The following is a 23,124-nucleotide window of genomic DNA, read 5'->3' as shown; positions in this document are numbered from 1 at the left end:
CTATTGAAGGAAAACAGGGACATTTGATGGCATATCTGGATTAAACAGCCAAAGAAATATTTAAAAATATCCAAAGGAAACTATTTGTCATACTGTAACAGTTAGGGACAACGTGAAAACTAAGCTTGTTTTTATACAATTTTACATAGCTGTCTCTAAGCCAAAGTGTTCTGGGCAAGTTTCAGAACTTTTCAAACTGTTTATAAACCGAACAAACAAAGCTGCCCAAGTCCATTCACAATTGATTCCTCAGTCTCTTTTCAGTACTGAAGAGCAACCCTTTCACAAATGCAGGTCATCTTCCACAGCCTGCAAAAGATGACGTCAGTTGCTTAGGTGGATGTCTAAACAGTAGGATTCCAAAGCATCTGGTAAGTTCATCTTGAACATTCAAACATTAAATGAACACTGTTTATAGACAATATGGAGAAATGAGAATTCAGTTAATTTTTTTTAAAAAATATGTACAACACGTGGTCTTTCTGTCTGCTATTGTTCAATCTCCATTTTGCTTTGTAAAGATTAGTCCCAATATTTATTCAAGAACCAGCAGACCTAACTATAAGAGGATGATTGGCCTTTGTATAGTTCTTTCTATTTTCAAATTTGAAATAAGACTTAAGCCTTGTGAAATTAAGATTAGAATTTAACTGCTCTGTACCTCTTCCTTATGTCAATAGACCAGAATCTAAATGGGAAATTGTAGTGTGATCATATTCTGTCTAGCAAATGTCTATTGGAATGGTAGGACGCCATATATGGAGCGGTGGTTATGGATCTGGAGGAGGGCTGAGGTTTGCTGTGCACTTAGGAAAAGAACAAGCCAGCTTCCTACTATTAAATTTTAAGTTCCCTCTGGAAACATGTAATTATATTATTCATTAGGGAGGGAAAAGATCTTACAGCCCAGTCTTGCTAAGTCACAAAATGATTATCCAGTTTCTGCTTTATCTCTGCCCTTTGCCTCTCTCTATCCCTCCAGCAGCCCAAATGTGTATAAGAAAGCTGTGGATGCTGCAGTTATCTTAAAAAGCACACGTGTAAAATGTACACATAACTCAACTCCACACTCTAAAATATCTACATAGCTTTAGGGTATATACAGATATTATTATATATTTATGTATAATAAAAACAGAATATAGTGTGCATAATGTAGTATATAACAATATATATTAAATATTGTAGGTTATAAATAACACGAGTCATATAAGACATTAAAATAATTATATATTTAAACATGTAAAATTCCTACGTTTACTGTGCTCTCACTAAATTTTTATTTTATTCAAATTGCATCACCTTTTATTTCTTGAAATTAATATTTGTACTAGGAGTATAATGCATATTTATAATATTCAATAACATATAGAATATTAAACCAATGAGAACAAAAGTGACTAAAACAAAGATCCATGCAAAAATGGAGAAAAATGTAAAATAATTTCAATTTCAAATTAACATAAGCATTTATTCCCCCATGAGGGGTTAGAAAGACTGTTCAGGAATAATTCTGCTTATAGCCAATTCTTGGCTCCACTACTACGCGGCCTTGGACCAACTACATACCTGCTATTAGCTCCAATCCTCCTCAGTAAAATAGAGATAATAATGTATACATGCTCTAAAATTTTTGAGGATTAAATGTGATTATGCATGCAATATGCTCAATTAGATCCTAGAAGGAATCTCATCAAAAGGTGATAAAAGTCAAGGTTATGAATAAATTATTTTGATTCTAGCCAATTACTAACAATGGAAGAATGCATCAGTCTTTGTAAATGCCTAGTGCTACAAAGGTCTAATATTAACATACAAAGGCTTAGTATACTAATAAGACTGTACTTAGAAGAAAAATGTTATTTTTTAACTTTTCTCATTTTCTGTTAAAGATGATGTTTTTCCTCATAGGTTAAATGGCTATGGATAACTATATACATATTTAATATATTCACATACATATATAATGGCTTTTTTGTTTGCTTCTAATTCCTCTGATTTCTCTGTGGCTTCAACCATTTGCTTCATATTGCTTCTTATTTACTGCATTACTCTAACAGGAAGCTATTTCAACTTATATAAATTTTTAAATAACTTCAAATACTGAAAGCTCTGTGCTGATTTTATTAATGATGTAGTAGGTCATAAAATATCAAAAGAAATAATGCTCATGAACAAGTTAGCAACAAAACCTTTCTTCATATCCATTTTATGTTTCAAGATGCCGTGAGATTTGGGAAAGAGAGCGGAATGAGTCTGAAAATGGAATTGAAAGTGTTTATCTACGTCTTATGAATTAGAAATTCTTTTCCTTTTAGGATCAGGCTTAAACATGATTCCAATGGTGTGGTAAACTTCAAATAATCAACAAATTTCTAAAAAATTTTGCAAGCCAGAAGTTTTTTTGCTTTGTTTTGTAATTATCATTTAATTTGTTCTAGGAACTCAGAAGACTAAATCTATTTTTTATTTATTTTATTTAAATTTTTACTTTTTACTTGAAATATTTTCAAACTGACTGGTAAAGTGCAAGGGTAGTACAAAGAATTCTCAGGTGTCCCTCGCCAAGAGACCTCACTGAAACAGTACCAACTGTACAACAATGTATTTTATAGCAGAGGGATTTGATCCTCAATCACTGCACTTAGCTGTCGTTTCTCTTCATCATCCTTCCCTTTGGAATGGTTCTTCTGACCTTCCTTGACCTTCATGAATTTAACAATTTTGAAAATTACCCGCCAATTACTTTATAGAATTTCTCTCAATTTGGATTAGTATGATGTTTCCTCAAGTACAATTTCAAGTTACACATTTTCTGGTAGAAATATCACAGAAGTGATGCTATATTCTTACTCCTGTGAGGTAGTCCACAATATCAAGTTGCCTATTAAAGATATTTCAATTCTGATCACTTGGACGAGGGTATCGGCCTTCTCCAATGTGAATTAACGCTTTTCACCTTTGTAATGTTAAGTATTTGGGAGGATCTACCTTAAGACTGTGTGAATACAGCACTCCTTATCAAAACCATATACTAGTTTTAGAGTCCCTTGATGGTTGTTATTTGAATTAATTGTTAGTATGATGGTTGTCACATAGTGATTTTCTAATTATATCATCCCTTCAAAATTTGTTAGTTCACTATCTATTTTAAGGAAGGCATTTTTCTTCACTTTTTTCTTTTAGGAAGGCATTTCTCTTCACATTTTTTTATTAATTTGTTCTAGATTTGACCCTTTACCTATTTGTGACTCCCATTTCAAAGAACGAGAAACGTAGTCTTACTGCTCCAGCTGCGTGAGTGCTGCTGGCCCTCAGCGCTCGGTCACCTTGAAAATTTCCCATCCCTGTAGATTGCTGCCCTGTGCCTGGCCACGCCTGCTTCTTGGAGACGGGCTGTATCCAATGACTGGTGGATGTAGGGGTATAAAAGTCCAGTCTCCTTGCCACAGCTGAAGGGCCCCGGCTGGTTTCAGCGTTCCTCTTGAGGTAGGCGCTGAGATCTTTGTCGTGGCTGCATCGCAGTCCAAATTCTCCCTCTCATTAACTGTTTCCACACGTGTTGTTACCAAGAGTGCTCCCTCATAAACCTCCTGCAGGGTGATCTCTCACTCAGAGTGGGGTTCCCAGTCCACAATAGAGTATGTTTGCACTTCAGTAACTAATCGCCATATCTTACAGTACTAAGAAAATATCGAAGTAGATTAATAACAAATACCTATATAACCAAAGCTATAAAATCTAAACTATCTTATCAGGATTTAGTATAATTACTTCTGGAGTCCATACACTTAAAGACTATAGTTGAATTTAGTACAATATGGAATATATAGATTTTTAAATTACCACACTCCAATCTTTTTCTAGTGAAATTGACAATTCCTTCATTCCGTGAGTTTGGGGAAAAAAAAACTATAGCTAGAACACCTGTTACCATGCACAAATTAATACAAATGTTTCCTGAAAGACTAGAACGGAAAGAAGTGGACATTTCTGACCATCATTTGATTTATAGCTTAATGTTTAATGGTGCCCATGCTGGAGTCAGATTGCCTGTGTCTGAAACTACCTTAGGTGTAAGTGTGTGACCTTAGGAAGTTACTGACCCATTCTAGCTTCAGTTTCCTTCAGCAGATAACAGTGATTGTCTCTTCAGACTATTCAAAAGATTAAGTAAAAATAATGCATGCAAAGTGCTTGCAAGAGTATGTGGTAAGCGTCAATACACGCCACCTATTATTATTGTTTGAAGCAACTCTTGCATAGGGACAGGCATCGTAAAGCACAGGTCTTCGTGTTATTAGCAGCTCCAGAGGCAACTGTGATGTGGTACAAATAGCTCTATACTCAGAGTCTGGAGAATGTGTTGAGGATTTTGGTTTTTACACTTACTGTGTGATCTTGACTACATTTTCCTCCAGTTCTCCAATCTCCGACATCATGGACATCTTACATATGCAGAATACTATTATAGAGTTTAAGTGGATTAGTGCTTGGGAGATCCTCTGTCTGGCATAGTAGGTGTTCAATAACGGGAGGATGAAAGAGTAGGGAGATACATCATGGTCTTGATATTTGCCTCACAAGGATATTGGTGAATTGTTTAGGTAGCAATGGTTAGGTGCATGCCTTGGTACTCATCTGTGTCTTTTACACAAACTAATCACTTCTGCATTGTCCTCTGACCTGTTTTCATTACTCACACTAGCCCTTGTCAAGCTCAAAACTGCTTATGTCTATGCCAGTACAACAGTCATGAAGATGTTTTAATCTCTGTGTCAGAAATTACTCTAAATGTAGTGATTAAAGCACACAATTTTCCTAAAAAATATGTTCCAAGCCCTCAGTTTATTTCTGTTTCTATGAGCTGGTTCATAAACCTATGAAAACATGAAGGTGCCATTTCCTTCACGACGAACATCCTGGTGATGACTTCCACCCAATTCCCTGCTGCAGAATGCCTACAACTAAAAGTTAATGCCTTCTGTGGCTTTAGGCTGGCAACAAAAATCTTTCTACTTATACAGGCAGGGAAATTTATCTTGAAATATTAATTATCATGCTTTGTTTTTTTTTTGCATTCCCGTGTCATAGTCATTCAGCATTATCCACACTGTCTGGAGAAGAATCAGTATTATTAGCTTAATACGGTAAAAAAAAAAAAAAAAAAAAAAAAAAATCCCAAAAACAAACAAACAGGACTCTTTTATATTTCATAAATACACTTTTTAGAACCAAAATGGAAATGCTGGAAGAAAGCTGGGGACAGGGGTTAACGATAGATTAAAAGGAGAATCAGTGGAGCAAAATCACCTGTAGCTATTCCTTGGGGAGATGAAATGACCACCTAGAAAGGAAGAGAAACTGTCCTTACAAGAGTTCTAGAGGCGATGAAATTAAAGGGCTGGCCCTGTGTGAGTCCTGGAAAGGGGAATGGGGTCAGAATTAAAAACTGCTGAGTACATTCTCTGTCCATCCAGAACAAAGTCTTATGGAAGGAGGTCAAGGTCTGCAAACCATCTCTCACTATCAGTGTTGAGGAACCTCAGGGCCCCATCGGTTGCTTTCTTGTTCTTGTCCGTTCAGAACCTCCCATATTGAACCTAAATTGTCCAGCAAAAAGAGGACGGGTCTTTTCTCCAACATTCTTCCTGAGCCCCTTTTAATTACCTCACATGGACCACACAGACCACCCACATCTTTCCATTTATTATCCTTACTCTGGTTCAACACAAAAGAACCAGAAACGAGATAGGGTTCTTGTCACCCTTGTGGTCTAAGTGGGGATGAAGGGAAGACTAGCACTGGCCCTTGGATAGGATGGTGGGGAAATCCATTCAGGTTTCAGATGTGTGTAAGATTTTCTCTCTCATCACACAGTCTTGACTTCAAAAAGTATGGCTATGGTAAAAAGTAAGAAATTGCTCATGCATTTCCATTCCAGAGTCCAGCTATGCAAAACTATCTTCTATGTACTTGTATGTAAGAGATGAGATGGAGATAGAGATAGAGAGGTAAAGAAAATACGTGTATTTCTAGATAAATGAGCATAATTAAGATATACTTAAGAAAATTGCTAATTAACACACAACACGTGTGACCTCGATCTCTTAACTAATTCCTTATTTTAAAATTGTTGAGATTGTCAGAGGAAGGGGCAGAGGACATGATAAGCTGCCGGATCCTTTCCAATTTTAAATTCTCCATCAATGATTCAGGATGTAGCCTTTTATGGGAACTTACAAGATTTTAAATTATTTTTCATCATGTAAATTTAAGAAACCAAACAGTATATAACTGCTTTATTTTAAGGACTTAGAATGTATAAAACTTGAGTAGCAGTCTGAACACATAAAACAACAGAAGCCATTTGTCTTTAATAACTTGATAGAAAAACATCGCTTATAGAAACAACACATTGCAATATTAGTGATTATAGTTGAACAGCATGAAGTGTATCCTGTGCAATAATTCTTGATTAGTCAAAGAACTACAGTGGAATATTTTGTCTGCCCATGTGTCCTGAACTGTTCATTTCCTGTTACTTTGCTGGAGGCAGAAGCCAAAGACTTTTGTTTTCCTGCCTTTATTATACATCTGCTGGTTATTGCTATTTAAGCTGACTTGGTTCTTGATGACCACTGGGTGACTTACTATAGTTGTTTTCCCAAAAGACATTAGCAGCAACACATGTTTTTAAATGCATCCAATGTTGTTTTGAGACTTTTCAAATAACTCGGGAGCAATCAAATGTAGACTACACACGTAACCATAAGTTAATGCAAACTTCTTTAGAGAAAAAGGACATAGTTGGTTTCAATCTATAAGTCGCTTTGATTTAAATTTTTTATTAAAGTTATATTTCTACAGTGCATTTGGATTTGCATACAATTTATCTCACTCTACCTACTTTTCAGAGCATGTTACTTAAATGTTTATATCAACTATACAACACATCAAAGCATTCTCCAGAGAATTTTCAATAGACTATGCACACATTGCCTAGATTACTTCTGTATCTGGATTTGCTAAAGAGAACATCTACATACAAATGTACAATGATTAGAGCCCAACTTTATATTCAGAGAAGAATTAGTTTACACCACATTCACTGTTCAATTATACTTTAGTATGCAATGCTTGATTTGATAAAAGGAAACAGAATAGTTGGAGATTTTTCAAAATTCATTCAGAATTAAGAATTTTGTCTTTTTAGTTATGATCAAAATTTTAAATGCACCTTCTTTTGTATACATACATGTTTTTTTGCAGCTATACTATGATCATTGTTGCCGTTAATTACCAACTGTGCATCAGTGTCTGCTCAGCACTGTGATGATCTGGGTTCTTTTTCAAAGCACATTATCTCCTCAAGCCACTTAAAAACGTAAGGGATTTATTTCAGGATACAAGAGATGGACTCTAGGTTGAGTGTTTGTGAATGGTTAACAAGCCACGAGGGAGGCTGCTGGGTCTTTTCCGCAACTGAGGACTGGACAGGGAAATGGGAAGTTACTCCTTCAGCTCCTGGCAGAATCACAACGCCACTGCCACAATCAGGAGTCCCATAAAAGCTGAAAGTCAGCATAATCAGCCATCGCCACCAGCTCCAGACCATGCCACCACTTTGCATACCACTGTCACCAGCTCCAGCTCTATCTCTTGTCATACACAAAGCAGGTGACTTTATACTGCACATCTACTAGTATTTCCACAGAAAAGTTAAGGGTCTCCAGGATAGTGGAGAGCCAAATCTTTACCAGCAGCAGAAATGTGACCTCTGCCTCACTTCTGCATGTCAAATATTAGGCAAGTGCATCTGGGTTAGCCAAATATGCATCATATCCAGACTTTCAGGAACAATTGAGAAATGTAGCTTTAACCTTGCAGGCCTTGCGAGACAACACACGTTAGGAGGAAGCAGAGAGCCCATCTCCGGTATCAACCACAGGTATTTAAGTTTATTGTCTTATCCACATAAAAACGCTATTAGTCAAATTGCTCCATTTTGCCCATTTACCTCCACCTGACTTCTCCTTTTCGAATGACTGATATTTTTCCTTTGTTCATCTGAAATAGATAACTTTTGATAGACTGCACAACTGAGGTTCTTCCTTGCCTGAACTTAGTAAACAGAATATAGTGATTCGAACCAATTTTCCATCTTTTTAAATCTTCTTTATCTCTTTATTCAGCCTTTTTTTAAGACAACAGAGCATATTTATTAAAATGTGTTAGGTTAGCGAATAAACTTGTGTCAGTTCTTCTTGTGAAGATATGTAAGTTAAATATCCTACACTGATATTTGTGAAGTAAGGAAAAATCATTGGTCTCATTTTATTGTGGATTCCTATTTTTTCTTTTGGAATTAGGATGAAAAAATGACCAACATCTTTATTGTGGTAAAAATTAAGAAAAGAAAGTCTGTGAACTTCAAAAGACTAAAGATCCATAAAAGGGCATGAAGGAACCATAATGACACCTGAAGATATTGTAATTTCATCGAATGCATTCTTGGAAAGGTAATGTTTCCCACTTTTTCATTTAGGTAAAAGTTATCAAAGGAAAAAATATTTTGCTTAGTTATATAACATCCTCCTTTATTCCTGATAATTGTCTCTAATAAAGTGAGGATGTTTGTTAAGGAGAAGCTTCAGTAAGTCTGGCTACAGGTGTCATAACCTCCACTGTCATTCAAAATCTCTCCCCAAACTGCTCAAGAGTAAAGCCATCCAAAATTGAGCATGATTATGGGTCCTGTTAGCATTTAAATCTCTTAATGTCTTTTCTTCTCTTTGTACTAATTCACTACTTTAATCTAGATTAGTTCAATTCCTGCTTTAAAATTAATGCTATGAATCTGCCATGACCTTTTTTCCTTCACTTTTCAAAACTGAAAGAGTAAGAAGGGCAACTTAATTATTTTGATTTTATGTGGATTAAGTAAATTACATGGATAAAGTAAAAAAAGGAAAGATAAAAGTGAAAGTAAGTATGACAGAATAACAATATACAAATCTACAAATATGTAGTAATAGTTTCTTTAATTAATATATAGTAATAGTTTCATCAGCTAATTGTTTGATATTAAATACTTTCTCTAATTGGAAATAATAACACAGCCCATAGTATACTGGTACATCTCAACATGGCATTTTTACTCACTTTACATACTTTGCTATGAGAAAGATTTTACTTAATTTTTACAGGTCTTTTAAACTGCAATTTGTTTTGGTCATTTTTTTCTTTCAGTCTCTCGAAAAAATTGATATCTATTCATTCTCCCGTTGGTAAAATTTCAAGTGTTAAGAAGTAAATATAACATTGACGAGGAAAGTCTCAACCAGCAAGATTAAAATGATAATTTTAACAGTAGCCATATGCTATTTGGGGAACCAATATGGAATAGGATAACTGTAATAGTTCTTTGATATCTTTTGATCATCCATATTTCATTTCATCTCCCCAAAACAGCACACATATTTCCTTTGACGTAATTCTCTCCTCCACTTGTGTGGTATAGTAAATCCTTCTGTTAGGGATGCCAAGGGGCCAGATAGATACTTTCCTTCACTTGGAACTGAGCCAAAGGTTTATCCCATAACTGGCTCAGCCAACTCAATGCTTTCTTTTGGGTCTGGATATTTAGCAAGTGACGCACTAACTAATGTTTAGATGTTTTTCCTTTTTCAAAGATGAAACCCTAACAAGCTTGTTCCTCCTAGGAAACCATTCTGGATGTTCCATCATTCTCTTCACTTAGTCCTTCTTCTTGCTGATTTCCAAAACTCGTTTTATGGTCTGTAATTGAATGTTTTTAGACTTCTGATAATCTCTTTCTTTGTTCCAAGGAGTTAGCCAGAGTCATCTTAAAATTGCAACCAAAGAACCCTAAATGACTCAGAAATGAGTGTGAGAGAATGGAGTGCTAGCAACAGAACAGATCCTCAGCAATATAGAATATTTGGAATTATCTCTTCAACAATGGGTGAAAGTAAGTATGTTTCATTCATTTTCTACAATGGAAAGTAACAGCATAAATCACAGTGGTAAAATAATGTTATTTCCTAAAGCCAGACATTTCTGCCACTATATAAAGTTATAAAAGAAATTAGAGATCGGAGGACCACAAGATAAGATTACTGATAGTAGACAGGGGTGAATAACTTGAAACAGAGACAGACAAGTCCCGAATAGCACTGACAGAAAGTCAGGGAATTTTTGGGAACATGCTGAAAAGGTCTCTTAAGCCTTTTAGAGGCTGGTATTGATGAAAAGAAAAGAAAATCTGACTATTGTGGTGTGGGTTGACATCTTACAATGCTAGTTAAATTCACAGCCTACTAAATCACAGCCTTGACTGAGAAAAAGTGAAATAGTTGAAATGAAGGCATCTTTGAAAATTCCAAAGAGTAGGAGTAACACAATTTTTTTAACCCTTTGGTGGCACCCACCAAAAAATTTCTCTGGAATAGAGAGAGAGAGGTGGAGAATCTCAGGAAATGCTGGGACAAAGATAACAGGAGGACAACATCTTGTAGGCCTTATTTGTAATTACAAACATTTTGACTTTTGCTCTGAATAAGATGATTGTAAGCAGAGAAATGACATTACTGATTTACTCTTTAATATAATCCCTCCTATTGCACTGTTGCAAAACATTGGAAGGACAGACTGGAAGTCAGGGGAGCAGTTAGGAGACTTTTTAATAACTCATGAAAGAGATAATAGCAGTTTGAATCAAGGTAATAGCAATGGAAATCATGAAAAATGGTTATATCAGAATATATTATAGAGGAAAAGTCAACGGGAAAGTTGATGGATGTGAGTTTTGCATGAAGGTAGTGAAGGATGATCTCAGGTTTTTGGTCTGCACAAATGGAATAGCCAATAACTAGAAATGGTGAACCCTGGTGGATGAGCAGCTTCTGCTAGAGGTTAAGTACAACTATGTGGTTCCATGTTGAGCTTTTTAATTTTGTAATGCTCCTAGACAATCACATGACTATTGCAAGTAGGCAGTTGGATAGATGAGTCTGGAATCCAGTTAAAAGCTTGAAGATAGAGATAGAAATAAAGGAGTCATTAGTATACAGATCAGTTGATACAAATAATACAACACTTTGGGACTAGGTCTCCACATCTATAAACACACAGAGTGAATGATGTAACAGGAGTGACTTCATCTGCAGCATGTGGAAAACCTTCCACTGTGGTCAGAAACCAATTTATTTATTTACTTCAAATAACAGGAAGTCCTCAGATAGGGCATTCCAGCACAGATTTGGCTTCTTGAGAAAATCTCAAGGACCCAGATTCCTTGCTTCATAAAAGTTATCCTTATCATGCAGCACTGGTCCTCGTGGTTATAAGATGTTCATTCCCATTCTAACCTCATATTAAATTCCAGTCAAGAGAATAAGAAAGAAATGTAGGATCAAATTCAAGAAAGCACAACTTTTTCAGAAATATCCACCAGACTTTGATAAATCTTATTCACTAAAAATGTGTGATCTGGCCACCTGTACCCATAAGAGAAACTAGAAAATGTAATAATTTAACAGGAGTTCACAAATTCAGAAAAAGGGGGGAACTAGACGTTGAATGAATAACTTGCAATAGTTCCGCAAATCACAGTAGTGAATCCTAACGGTGAGTGAGAGGGAGTCATAATCGTGGGAATCAAATTCATCTGGAATAGTTTTTCACAGTAAGTGCACATTCACACACAGTGATATTGAGAGTTACTGTTGTGGACAGCATTCTTTCTTTTTGAAAAATACTCAGTACTCAGGCATATGGAGACATCAGATACATTAAGAACTATTAAACTAAATAATCTCAAAAATTTTGGATAGTGCAAACTCAAAAAAATTTACTGTATGATTTAGAGCAAATAAATTGTTCTTTTTAGACACTTTTACTGCAGTCAATGCCCACAAAACCAACTTCTACCTGTTGTTAAACTTGTTTTCTGTTCCATCTGTTGTTCTCGCTGGAAGCACATTTTTACATAGTCATTATGTGCCCTGTGATTATATGATGTATATCCCATCCAGCTGCAGGAAGATTTCCCAACCTAGTAATAGAAAAGGCAACACCCTGTTTCTTAGAAGAAAAATCAAAGCATCTATTCTTCTTCCAAATTACTTAGTATTCTTGAATTTGCTTCCTTGCAGCACTCACATGCACGTGCACAAACACATACACAAGCTGGAAGTATCCTTTAGAATCCAAAGAGAGGGATTATCATAATCGTAAAGGGAAATACACCTTGTAGAAACTTGCATTGTTGGGCCAAAAGACAGAATGTTGTATTTTTTAAGTAGATTTTCTTTCCATTAATGAGTCATCAAATGACCTACTTCTCAAAGAAGATATGAAGTTTAACTAGTTAGGAAAAAGGAAAAGAATGGAAATCTCCTTTACAATGTATAGGACTATGATATTCCAAGTTTTAATACAGCAATGAAGGGATTTCACATATTCAACAGCTATTTATTGAATACTTATTTATGTGCCAGACACAATAGATATAGTAGTCCTATTACAAGGTTGAAATGATAGAGTTTCTAAGATAATATCATACTTTTAAAAATGGGTACTCACACGTTTTTGTTATCCCTAAAGGCATCTTTTTCATGACATGAGTATTTCATATTATTTCTAATACACTTAATTTTGTGGGAAAATCTTTCAGTGTTGTTTTGTATTCCTAATGACATTTATAGCAGAAATTATAGTTAATAAAAATAATGGTTAACACTTTGTGAGCATTTACTCTAGAGAAGCACTTGTATCACTTCATTTCAACCTCCCACCAATCCTATGAGATAGACATTATTATTGTGTCCATTTTACAAATTTGGATACTAAGGCTTAGAAATATGAAGATAGTAGTTCTTGATCACACAGTAAGTAACACATCTTGGCTGAAAAAAAAAACACTCATTCTTATTAGAACCCTAGCTCTTGAACACCTCACTTCTGTTCTCACACCTAACTTTTACTGTATTTATTGTTTTTGTTATATTTTGTTCCTCCATCAACTAGTTTAATTTCCACTACCACAGACCCTTAGTTCATTATGATGGCATATTCTGTGGAAAAATGGTGCTAAGGGCAACGCAAAACAATGCTCAGGATAAACCTGCCTGTGCTCAGAGTTTGTCTTCCAAGTGGAGGAGACAGACAAGTGTAAAGGCAATTGTGATACAATTCCTTATAGGCTGTAATTGTTCAAGTTCATAGGCAGGCACAAAACCCAGACTTGGACATGTCAATGAAGGCTTACTGGAAGAAAATTGTCTAAGGTAAGACATGAAACAAAAGTTGGCATTTTCCAGAACTCCTACTCATCCAACATACAAAACATTTCACTCCACACATAAAATCTGTCTTATGATAAAATTTAATTTATTATTTCTTTATTTGTTCCTCTTTGGTAAATGTGTGATCTACCAAAAGGCTTGATTTCCAGAAATCAATATTATCTTCAACTTTCTCTCTTCCAAAATATGCCTGTAACAGTCCCTCTTTTAAGGGGGTAATGAAGTGTAGTAAATACACTCCCGCCCTCACCTGTCCCCGATGCCCCCAGCAGTCACTTCCTGACTCGACTCTTCCTCCCTCCTAAGCACTCAGCTTCATCCTCCTAAGCAGGTTCAACATTGTTTCCTAGGTCCATGCAGGCATTTTGAAGTCTAAAGTAACCAGCCAAGTCATTTTTCTCACTACTGAAACATGTTTCATGAATATCAAATGACTCAGTCCCCACATTTACATATGCAATATTATCAAAATAATGGAGTGACATATAAATCATTCAATATTGTGTTAATTGACACTTGCTAAAAACTAGTTTTTGATGTACATTTTATCACTTCATTTTTTTCCTGTAACCTTAGATGAAGATACTGCCTCTTGGAACATTCATATATCATTTCTTTATATCTTCTCCTTATTTTCTTTCTACTACTGTTAATAAAATATTTTCCTCAAATTTTCAATAGATTTCGATAAAATGTTTTACTGCCCAAAAAAGTTCTTTCTTTTCCATTCTAGCTTCTATCCCTTTCTCTACTTTTCTCAGCTTTTTAAATAAACTATAAAATAATTTTTCTTTAAACTTCTATGGTTTAGATCCCTAAATGCTTTTTAGTATTTTCTTTTTTGCACATCCTTGGGAAGTGCTTACACAGAAAAGTTTAGCAGTTGATCCACCAACCTATTTTTTTATCTTCCTCTTTCTAACATTTTCTTTTTGTAAATTACCCCATTACATCTAAATACATGTCAAAACTCTTTTGCAGCTTTCTATAAAGGTAAAGTTAAAGCTAAGAAGGATATTAAAATCTATCTAGTCTAATGATTTTATTTTGCAGATGAGAACAATATTATCAAGAAAGAAAGTAATTTATTCAAGGTTACATAGCTTTTTCATGGCAGAACTAGGACTGGAAAAAATTTCTGAATTTTCTCATATAATATAACATTCATAATGCCACCTGCCTGCTTATTATTGTATCTTCTCCCCAACATGCAAATCAAAGGAAAGGATGATGGGTTTTCATATAAGTTGCTGGACTTCTGTCTCACTGACAGTATTTTAGAATGTAATTCTCTTGTCTCTGCCTTTAAGCTTCTTTGGAGAAGATCCAGTCAACCAAACATGGGATGAAAACCAGAAAAGAGAATAAATAATCTCTCTACTATTTATGATAATATTTTCAAATAACACAGAGCTTAAATAAATGTTTTGTTGCCATTTTTTTGAAACTTAGGACCCCACTTGGTGAATTTAGAGGAACTGTGTATGTGTTACATATTTCTTAGACTATGTTAAAATCCATAAATCCTATTCTCATCTCCCTTTGTTTTACTCTTAAAATCATATATGTTTAAAATATTTACTCAGAATAACAAGAAAAATGGTTTGAGCTGGTTCGATGTATTTGCTTGGATTAGTCACTGAACTACTTTCAGTCTGAGCTACGTTATCTCTTAAAAATATAATAATTTATAAAGACGTTCGAGGATTAAACAATGTAACGTATGTGAATGCCACTTTACTTTGGAAAAGTGTATAGGAAATGTCAGGCTTTATTATTGCAGTCACCTTCCCCAAAATGCTGTGCCCATGTCTATAAATATACAATTCGACATGTTTTTCTCTTTTCTATATGTAACATCAACATCTGGAAAATCCCAAGGTCACCTCCTCAGTGAAGCTTCTTGTGACATTCTCCTCTCTACCTTCCGGAAGAGAATATAGAACTTTCATCATTTTAGTCTAACAGTCCCTTATCCAGTCCTTTACTAAGGCAATTATTTTATTATTTGTTTATGAACGTGTCTCCTTGAATTGGGAGGTTCCTAGTGACTTCTTTGTCTTGTTTTCCTGTGTTTTAATGTAAAACTTTGTGAGGACTAGGTGCCTGAAGCAGACATTATTGTGGAATCTAAGAACAATTTTATATCCCTTTCTTCCTTACAAATATAATCTTGAATTTTAGTGCCCTTTCTACCAGTTTGTAGTTTAAAATTAATATTTATTTCAATATTAATTTTACTTAATCCCAGTTACATTTCCATTTCAACCACTAAAGTAAACAAAAATGATACCATAACCAGAAGGAAAAGCACACAAAGTCCCTTCTTTTTTCCCCTTCTGATCCAGAGCAATCCTTCACTTTCTACATAAGTACGTTCTCCAGTCTTTCCTCAGTTCTTACCAAAATCCTATAAGTGATCATACAATTTTCAAAGAGTGGTCAATGCAAGTCAGTATAGCAATATAAAAGATTGGGATAGAGTTGATAAAAAAGAGATTATCATATTCTTCATCAATATGCTATTTAAATTTGGCACATTCAGGAAAAAATCCCCCAATTTCCTACCTTTAAATATTTTTAACATTACATACCAGTCAAGTTATCATTGGTCATATTAATAGCTATATTTTATTCACATATTCTGTGTCCTTTTACTAAGCTCTTTATACGTAAAATCATTTAATCTTCATCACTACCCTACGAGTTAGGTACTACACTATCCTTTTACAGTGAGAAACTAAGGATCAAAGAAGTTGGGGAGTTGACCAAATCTTCACAGCTGTAAGTGGTGGAATTGGGTGGAGTCAAGATTTAACTCAAATCTTTCTGGTTTCAGATTTCAAGCTCCCAGTCGCTATTCTTTATTTTCACAAGTATCAACAGAAAAAAAGTATATTGATTAAGTGCTCTGAGAAAATTCTAAAATATATATGGTTTTAAAAAAATTTTCTTACTATATGCGTTTTAAAAAATTAAGCTCCCTTCATATGACCTTCTACATACATACTTGTATTAAAGTATTCATCACGTTAATTAATGTAACAAAAAGTATTTGTTAAATGGAAAATTTACAGCATAAAATAATGAGTCCTGTGCTTCACTTTTTGGTTCAAAACTTCTCTTGAATTTTTTACCTATGTTCTAAAATACTTTACTCGGCATCACTAGTTCATCTTTATCTGTGGTTTACGTTAACATGGAATTTGGCGATTGAGATGAGTTTATTGATCAGCTGGTTCAAGCTTCCAGAGGGAGGTGGTGAGCACTCTGAGCAGTGGAAGAGCTGTGACTGTACCACAGCTCTCCTGCCCAAGGACAGTGTGGATCTGGGCTGCCATCACTCTGCCAGCTTCCCCTGAAGGGACTATGTGCCACCTGATTGAAGAGTGCTGAGCACACAATGATAGCACGTGCTCAGTATTTCAGACAATTTCCCATTCTGCATTTTCACTTAGAAGCTTCAGGTTTGAAAAGTTATATTTTGTAAAATAATATATAAACTGGGGAAAAAAGGAGTTTGAAATGATGTTGATAATAATAACCATAAGTAAAATTTAAGAACTGTTTTGATTTGTAGTGAGCCTTTACTAGCTTTTTAATGTAAGATCATACCAACACAATACAGTAAATAAAACGTGTGTTTTTATACTTTCTTTCTTTTATAAATGGGAAAACTAAGAGGTTAACTGACTTTCTCCAGTAACATATCCGGTAAGTTTCTTGAGCCTTAAAACATGTGTATTTACTTTCTGCTCTCCTCATAAATCACCTCTACTTCATATTCAGTTTCTCAAGATAGAGAAATTCAGTGATCTCCTCTTAACCCTAGCCCTCAAAGGGGGCACCAGAATATTAGATGCTACAGTTATTAGATATTTCCTGAGATAAAATGCAGCCGTTGACAATAGCTCTCTACTGGGTCAGTTTTGCTACTTACTATACTCCTCTCAGAATAGTTAAGCTGGGTACATATTTTCTTTAAAATATGCATTCCTGATGATGGCTGAAAATAAAAAATGAAGTTATTGAAAAAATATAGAAGAAAAGAGAGTTTTAAAAGAATGAGTTTCATATGACTTAGGATGTAGGTGAAATACCATACTTTATGCTAATTAACATAAATAGGGCTTTTCTTAAATTGTGTGGTTTTCCTCAATCATATAGCAATGTACTCTCTGACGGAGAGAGAAGGAATAACTCCGTCTTTAAAAGTCCAACCACTTTTCCAACTGTCTTCTATCTTGACAGCTTCTAGAAGAACTGGCTATACATGAATGAACTATTTGTATGATTTTAGAAGTTAAGCTGAATATTTTCAATATGTAAAGAAAGTTGGAGATAGAGACAGTAATGCTCTTCTGTCAAGTTTTAGTTTTTTCTCTATACCAAGTAAGAAGTAAAGACCAGAAGAGTAAAAGGCAGTGCACAGTAGTACCAGGAGAGCAATGCAGTATCCATTTTTGCTTTTTCTCCCCAAATCCCCCCCGGTAGATAGTTGTATACTTTTAGTTGTGGGTCCTTCTAGTTGTGGCATGTGGGATGCCGCCTCAACATGGCCTGGCGAGTGTTGCCATGTCCGCGCCCAGGATCCGAACCAGCGAAATCCTGGGCCGCCAAAGCAGAGCGCACGAACTTAACCACTCGGCCACGGGGCCGGCCCCTCATCTTTCACCTTGATGTCTGTCATCTGGCGGACATTGACAGCAACATGCAGTTAAAGGTTGTTTTGGGAACGAAACAGTTAAACACCAATCATTCCTAACTCTGTGACTGGCCAAGCCAGCATCTCAGTTTCTCCGTTTCTATTCTCTTGAAAACATCCTATACAGTATATAAGGGGAGTTTCAAACTGCCGCTTTCTTGCTGACAAACCTACTGCCTTTGAGAAGTTCCCTGGCATAGAGGACAGAACACAGTTTTAGCAGTCAAATTCACTCGACACCAATCTTGAGTTGCAGCTCAATGTCTAGAACATTGAGTGTATTTACCACAACGTAAATAAGTGATTAAAGAGAGGAAAATAAAGATGAAAATAATTTAATCTAACCAATCTCCTAGTCACACTCAGAATATATGCCTTTTATTTTCTCTACCACAGTGAATAACTTCATGAAAGCAAAGCTATTCTATTTCTCGCCATATCACTTAAAAGGTTGTATAAAAAATTAGGGATGATATACATAAAATACATAGCACAAAGCTTGAAAAACATAGTAGATTTCCAATAAATGGTACTTAATATTAATAGTATTCAGTATCCTCCCATTGTTTTAGGAGAAAGTTCAAACTTCTCAGAATGCCCGTTGAATCTGTATTCCCTGCATTCACTCCTAGTCCCACTCCTATAAAAAGTCCCTCAGATCCTGGAGTCTTTACTATTCCAAATGTAATCAAATATCTCACCTGTCCTATTATTGCTCACTCCGTATAAAATGCCGCCAGCTCAAGCCCCACAACTTACATAAACACACCCCTGACTCAGACTCCTTGTTCTTTAAATTTCTACCTTCCTCATGTGTCCATGACATTATTTGGCCCTCCTTTTATCACTCAACTTGGACTTATCCATTACTTGTTGTATGCAGATCTTTTTTTCCTTAGAGGGCAGATGTGCCATGTCTTTTTTTCTGTCTCAAACAACACAACTCCTTTTAAAACTAGGTGTGAGTGTTAGCAAAACACCACACCTACCTTCCCCACCACCACAACCTCTGCTGTGTAGTTCAGTTGGATTTCTTATATCACTTATGACAGCGTTTTCCCCAAAATAAGTTTATGATATATATGTGATTGACTGGGATTCAATTTCTCCATAAAAGAAGCAACATGTATTTTCCAGTTGCCCTAATACTACTGAAAAAAATGAAATATATTTATGAGAAATCAAAATTAAATTGATCTCTCAAGCACTAATCAGCTAGCACACATAAAAATGTCACATATAACGGCACCTAGAGCTTGTTTTACAAAATTGAAATTCATTTGAAAAAACATGCTAAACTCATAAAACCAAAACTTCAGACACTAGACCACGTTTCTGGGTAAAGCAAATCCTTTTCTCGTCTTTGTTTACAGCAAGCAATCCTAGACTAAACTCCATTAAGTAGAGAGATTCTGCTGGTCTTTGGCTGTACACAAACAGTACGTTCACTATAAACACTGTGAGGGAGGTAGGAAGTGGACATCACCAGAAATACACAAAAAAGGATACTCACCACTACGTATTTTGACAAAGCAGATAAATAGATCAACAAAAGTTAAAGACATTTTTAACACCTAGTGAGATAAGCTAAATTAAAAATAATACTACCTCATTTCTGATTTTGTAATATCAAATGATACACAGATTTAGTTTTCAATCAGAAACAGAAGCTCATTTAGAAATTCTGCTTGAGGAAGAAATTTATGTTTGCGTATATAATTGATAAATGACCTACAGGACTATCCAGAGTCATTTGGGTTTTAACTTAATTCTCCGTGTTTATAAAACTTTCAGGCTATTTCCTATACACTAGAAAAGCACTTGTATATTCCATAGCTTTCTGTTATATAGTCTTTGCATCTTTGTTGGCATAGAAAGTGTGTGTGTGTAATTTATAATCTTTTCAATATGTATTAAAATGTCCCCATAAGCAAGTCAAATTATTTAACTTCAATTTTCAGTGGGTGTTTTTCAAAACGATTTTCAAAAATCTACCCATTACCTCTGCTTGAAGTTTAAATGATCAGTCTTTAATGCCACTTTAGCATATCAGAAACATGTCACTTTACAATTATAATTTAGGTGACACCCCTGGATTACTGCTTTTCTCTTTCAGGTTGATATAAAGAAACGTTGTTGACCAATGAGGAACTTTACAGCTATGTGCTGCTGTAAGCTTATTAAGATGAACAGACCCTGGAAAAGAGCATCAGTCAATTTTCCTTGCCTTTGATAGATTTCTCACAGATATGCTGGAGGACAGAAAACCAGAGAGGAGATTTTAGATATAACTGTTTCAAATTCTTAGAAAACTGAAGACTATTTACCACTAGAATAATTACATTCCTGAGTTGGCTTTCAAAGCTAATTTATGATTTCAGAAGTCATATCAAATAGAATCCCATAAATGACCTGTTGATTAAAAAGCTTTTGCTGGGGCATCATAAGATTTATTAAAGAAAAAGGAAAAAAGGAGAAGGAAGGAAGGGAAGAAGGGAGGAAAGACCAAAGAGAGGAAGGGAGGGAGGGAAGAAAGGAGGAAGGAAAGAAGGAATAAAGAAAGGAACAAAGAAAGTGACCTTCTTTGGTTTTTTATCAACTTGAGGAGAGAGAGAATTGATGATGTATGTCGACTCCACAGCAGCTTCAGTTAGGCCCCAGCTTCTGTCAATTTTCTAAGACTAAACAAGAGAGGGGAATGGAAAGGAGAGGGAGTGAATTTTGTATCAATAAATCTGTGTCTTCTGTTTCTGAAGGAGAGTGTTTAGCTTACATGCATATTATCAGACCCATTATATTCTGCTTTAACCTCCTCAGGAAAGACATCATTCTTATTGCAAATATGTATCCAAGTCGTTGAATTCATCTGTGCCTTGGGCATGTTGTTGCTTTCATTTTGCCAAAGGAAAATAAATATTCTTAATTAGTAATAATATTTAAAGTAATTGCTCAGTATTTAAAATCCTCCTCAGTTTGAATTCCTTGTGAGAATCAACTCTGGCTTCAGTGGAGGGTGCTGTCCCCAAAATTATGTGTCCTCATCTCTATTCCTCAGGCCAATATTTTGAAGCTGAATACAGGAGTTAGTGTGCAGAAGTTTGAGCTGACAGAATGGGATAGAAAGGAACAATATTTTGAAATCCTGAGATATGTTTGGATGGAGCACGAATTATAAAGGCAAGTTAGAGAAAGCTACTCATGTGTTTACACATGAAAAGCACACACGCACTTTTAAAAAAGCTACATGCTGTTTCTCAACATCTGTTAGAAAAAAACAAAAGAACAAAATATACTTTACTGTGAACAATATTATATAGAAGTCTTCTAGATTAGCACAAATATGAATGAGTAAATCAAGGTCATTTCCAGTGTGCTAAAGAGAAATACAAACTCAAAACCCACAAAAGAACCCAACGCATTAAAAGCTTTGAAGTTAAGATTTACTGTTATTTTGGTAGTGAAGACAACTCCAAATTATTCATCACTGTTGAGTAATAATAATAATAATTCATACCAAAATATTGAATTGCTCAATCTTAAAAAATCAGATGCCATTATTGGTATCAACACCATTTTACCCCCAAAGTAATGCAAATGGACATTGGCTTTAATGACTTAATATCCCTGCCTTGAGCATCCCTCTGCTGGAAACACCATCCCCAGGGTACCTTGCAGGGTACCTGCAGCGTGGCATGTGCGGCTCTTCCTCTAGACACTAAACCTAAAGTGTTTCAGGTTTTTCTGTTACCAAATAATGAGAAGCATCCAGGGATTCCTTTGTTCTGGTTTTTAACAGTGAAATTGGTTGATATTACCTGTACTTTTCAAAATCCCCGTATGACTTATATTGTAAATACAATTAAGAAAAGGAGAACAAACACAAAGAAAATTAAGAGAAAAAGGAGATAAGGAGTATGAGAGAGATTGACAATTTAGCATAATGTAAATATCAAAATACTTTTTTATTAAAATGAACTGCATTTTAATGCATATTATTTTAAGAAAATACATACTTTTATATCCAATAAAGAGGAAGAACATTTTGGTAATAAACTAGCCACAGAGAAAGAACAATTACACAATTTCCCACCCTCAAAAGGTACCTAGAGAGAGAAAAATGCCATCGTCTTAATGTTTGAACTTATGAAATTCGGTGTCTATATTTCAGACTTAGGAATCTAATAAATTAAGAGTAATTATAACCAAAGAAAACTTCAATTCTAGGGTGGGTAACTAAATACATACATTTAAAAAGATTCTGTCAAATCACAGCTTAAAGTATTACATTATGTAAGGTAAGATAGACCAATAAAACTGCAGGTTAAATGATTATGCAAAATTATCTCACGTAAAATAATACATTACTTCGTTCTGTTAATCATACCCTAGCTGAACATTATTACAACAATGACAAACAATAAAATATCTTCTTTGCAAATTAGCTCTCAATTTTAGGAAATGAAATTTTTGCTGTTTCCTGAGTTTGAATAAGTGCTATAGAAATACAAATTTTTCTATAAAAGAGCCTGATATTTGTAATTCCAAGTTATTCTAGAAATTTTCCAAGCATCACAATATTTTGGTATGTTTGATATGAAATAAGGAAGGACGAGGTTTACAAAATACAATAATTTTTATCTTTTTTTATTAAATTTGCTTTTGCCGTTTAATTCCATTTAAATTAGAATCTCAAGAAAGATATACATTCATGAAGAATTACTTTATGGAAATCAAAGAGTAGAAGAGGAAAATGAGCCATTTTTACCAAACTGATAAATTTAATATTTTGTCTAAGCAATTTTTTCCAGCTCTTTTAGGTATAATTGACAAATATAAATTGTGAATATTTAAGGAGAACACTGTGATGATTTGAGAGATATATATATATACACATTGTGAAATGATTACCATAATCAAGCTAATTAATACATCTATGACGTCACATAATTATCCTGTGTGTGTGTGTTTGTGTGTGTGTGTGGTGAGAACACTTCAGATCTACTCTCTTAATAAATTTCAAGAATATAATAAATACAGTGTTATTAACTATAGTCACCATACTGTATATTAGATTCCTAGACCTTATTC

The 23,124-nt window shown here is 34.8% G+C and overlaps 1 long non-coding RNA gene across 1 annotated transcript; it reads left to right on the top strand.

Moving 5' to 3' along the window:
- The first annotated feature begins 252 nt into the window (after positions 1-252).
- LOC139076498 (uncharacterized) lies at positions 253-9,994 on the top strand. The gene is made up of 4 exons (XR_011528191.1): positions 253-371; positions 7,891-7,951; positions 8,373-8,522; positions 9,852-9,994. It is a non-coding gene; the product is annotated as an uncharacterized lncRNA (long non-coding RNA).
- The last annotated feature ends 13,130 nt before the right edge of the window (positions 9,995-23,124 follow it).

The sequence above is a fragment of the Equus przewalskii genome, chromosome 16 (assembly GCF_037783145.1).
Source record: "Equus przewalskii isolate Varuska chromosome 16, EquPr2, whole genome shotgun sequence".
NCBI lineage: Eukaryota > Metazoa > Chordata > Mammalia > Perissodactyla > Equidae > Equus > Equus przewalskii.
Note: the sequence above shows the minus strand (reverse complement) of the source record. Positions and strands in the feature narration are given on the sequence as shown.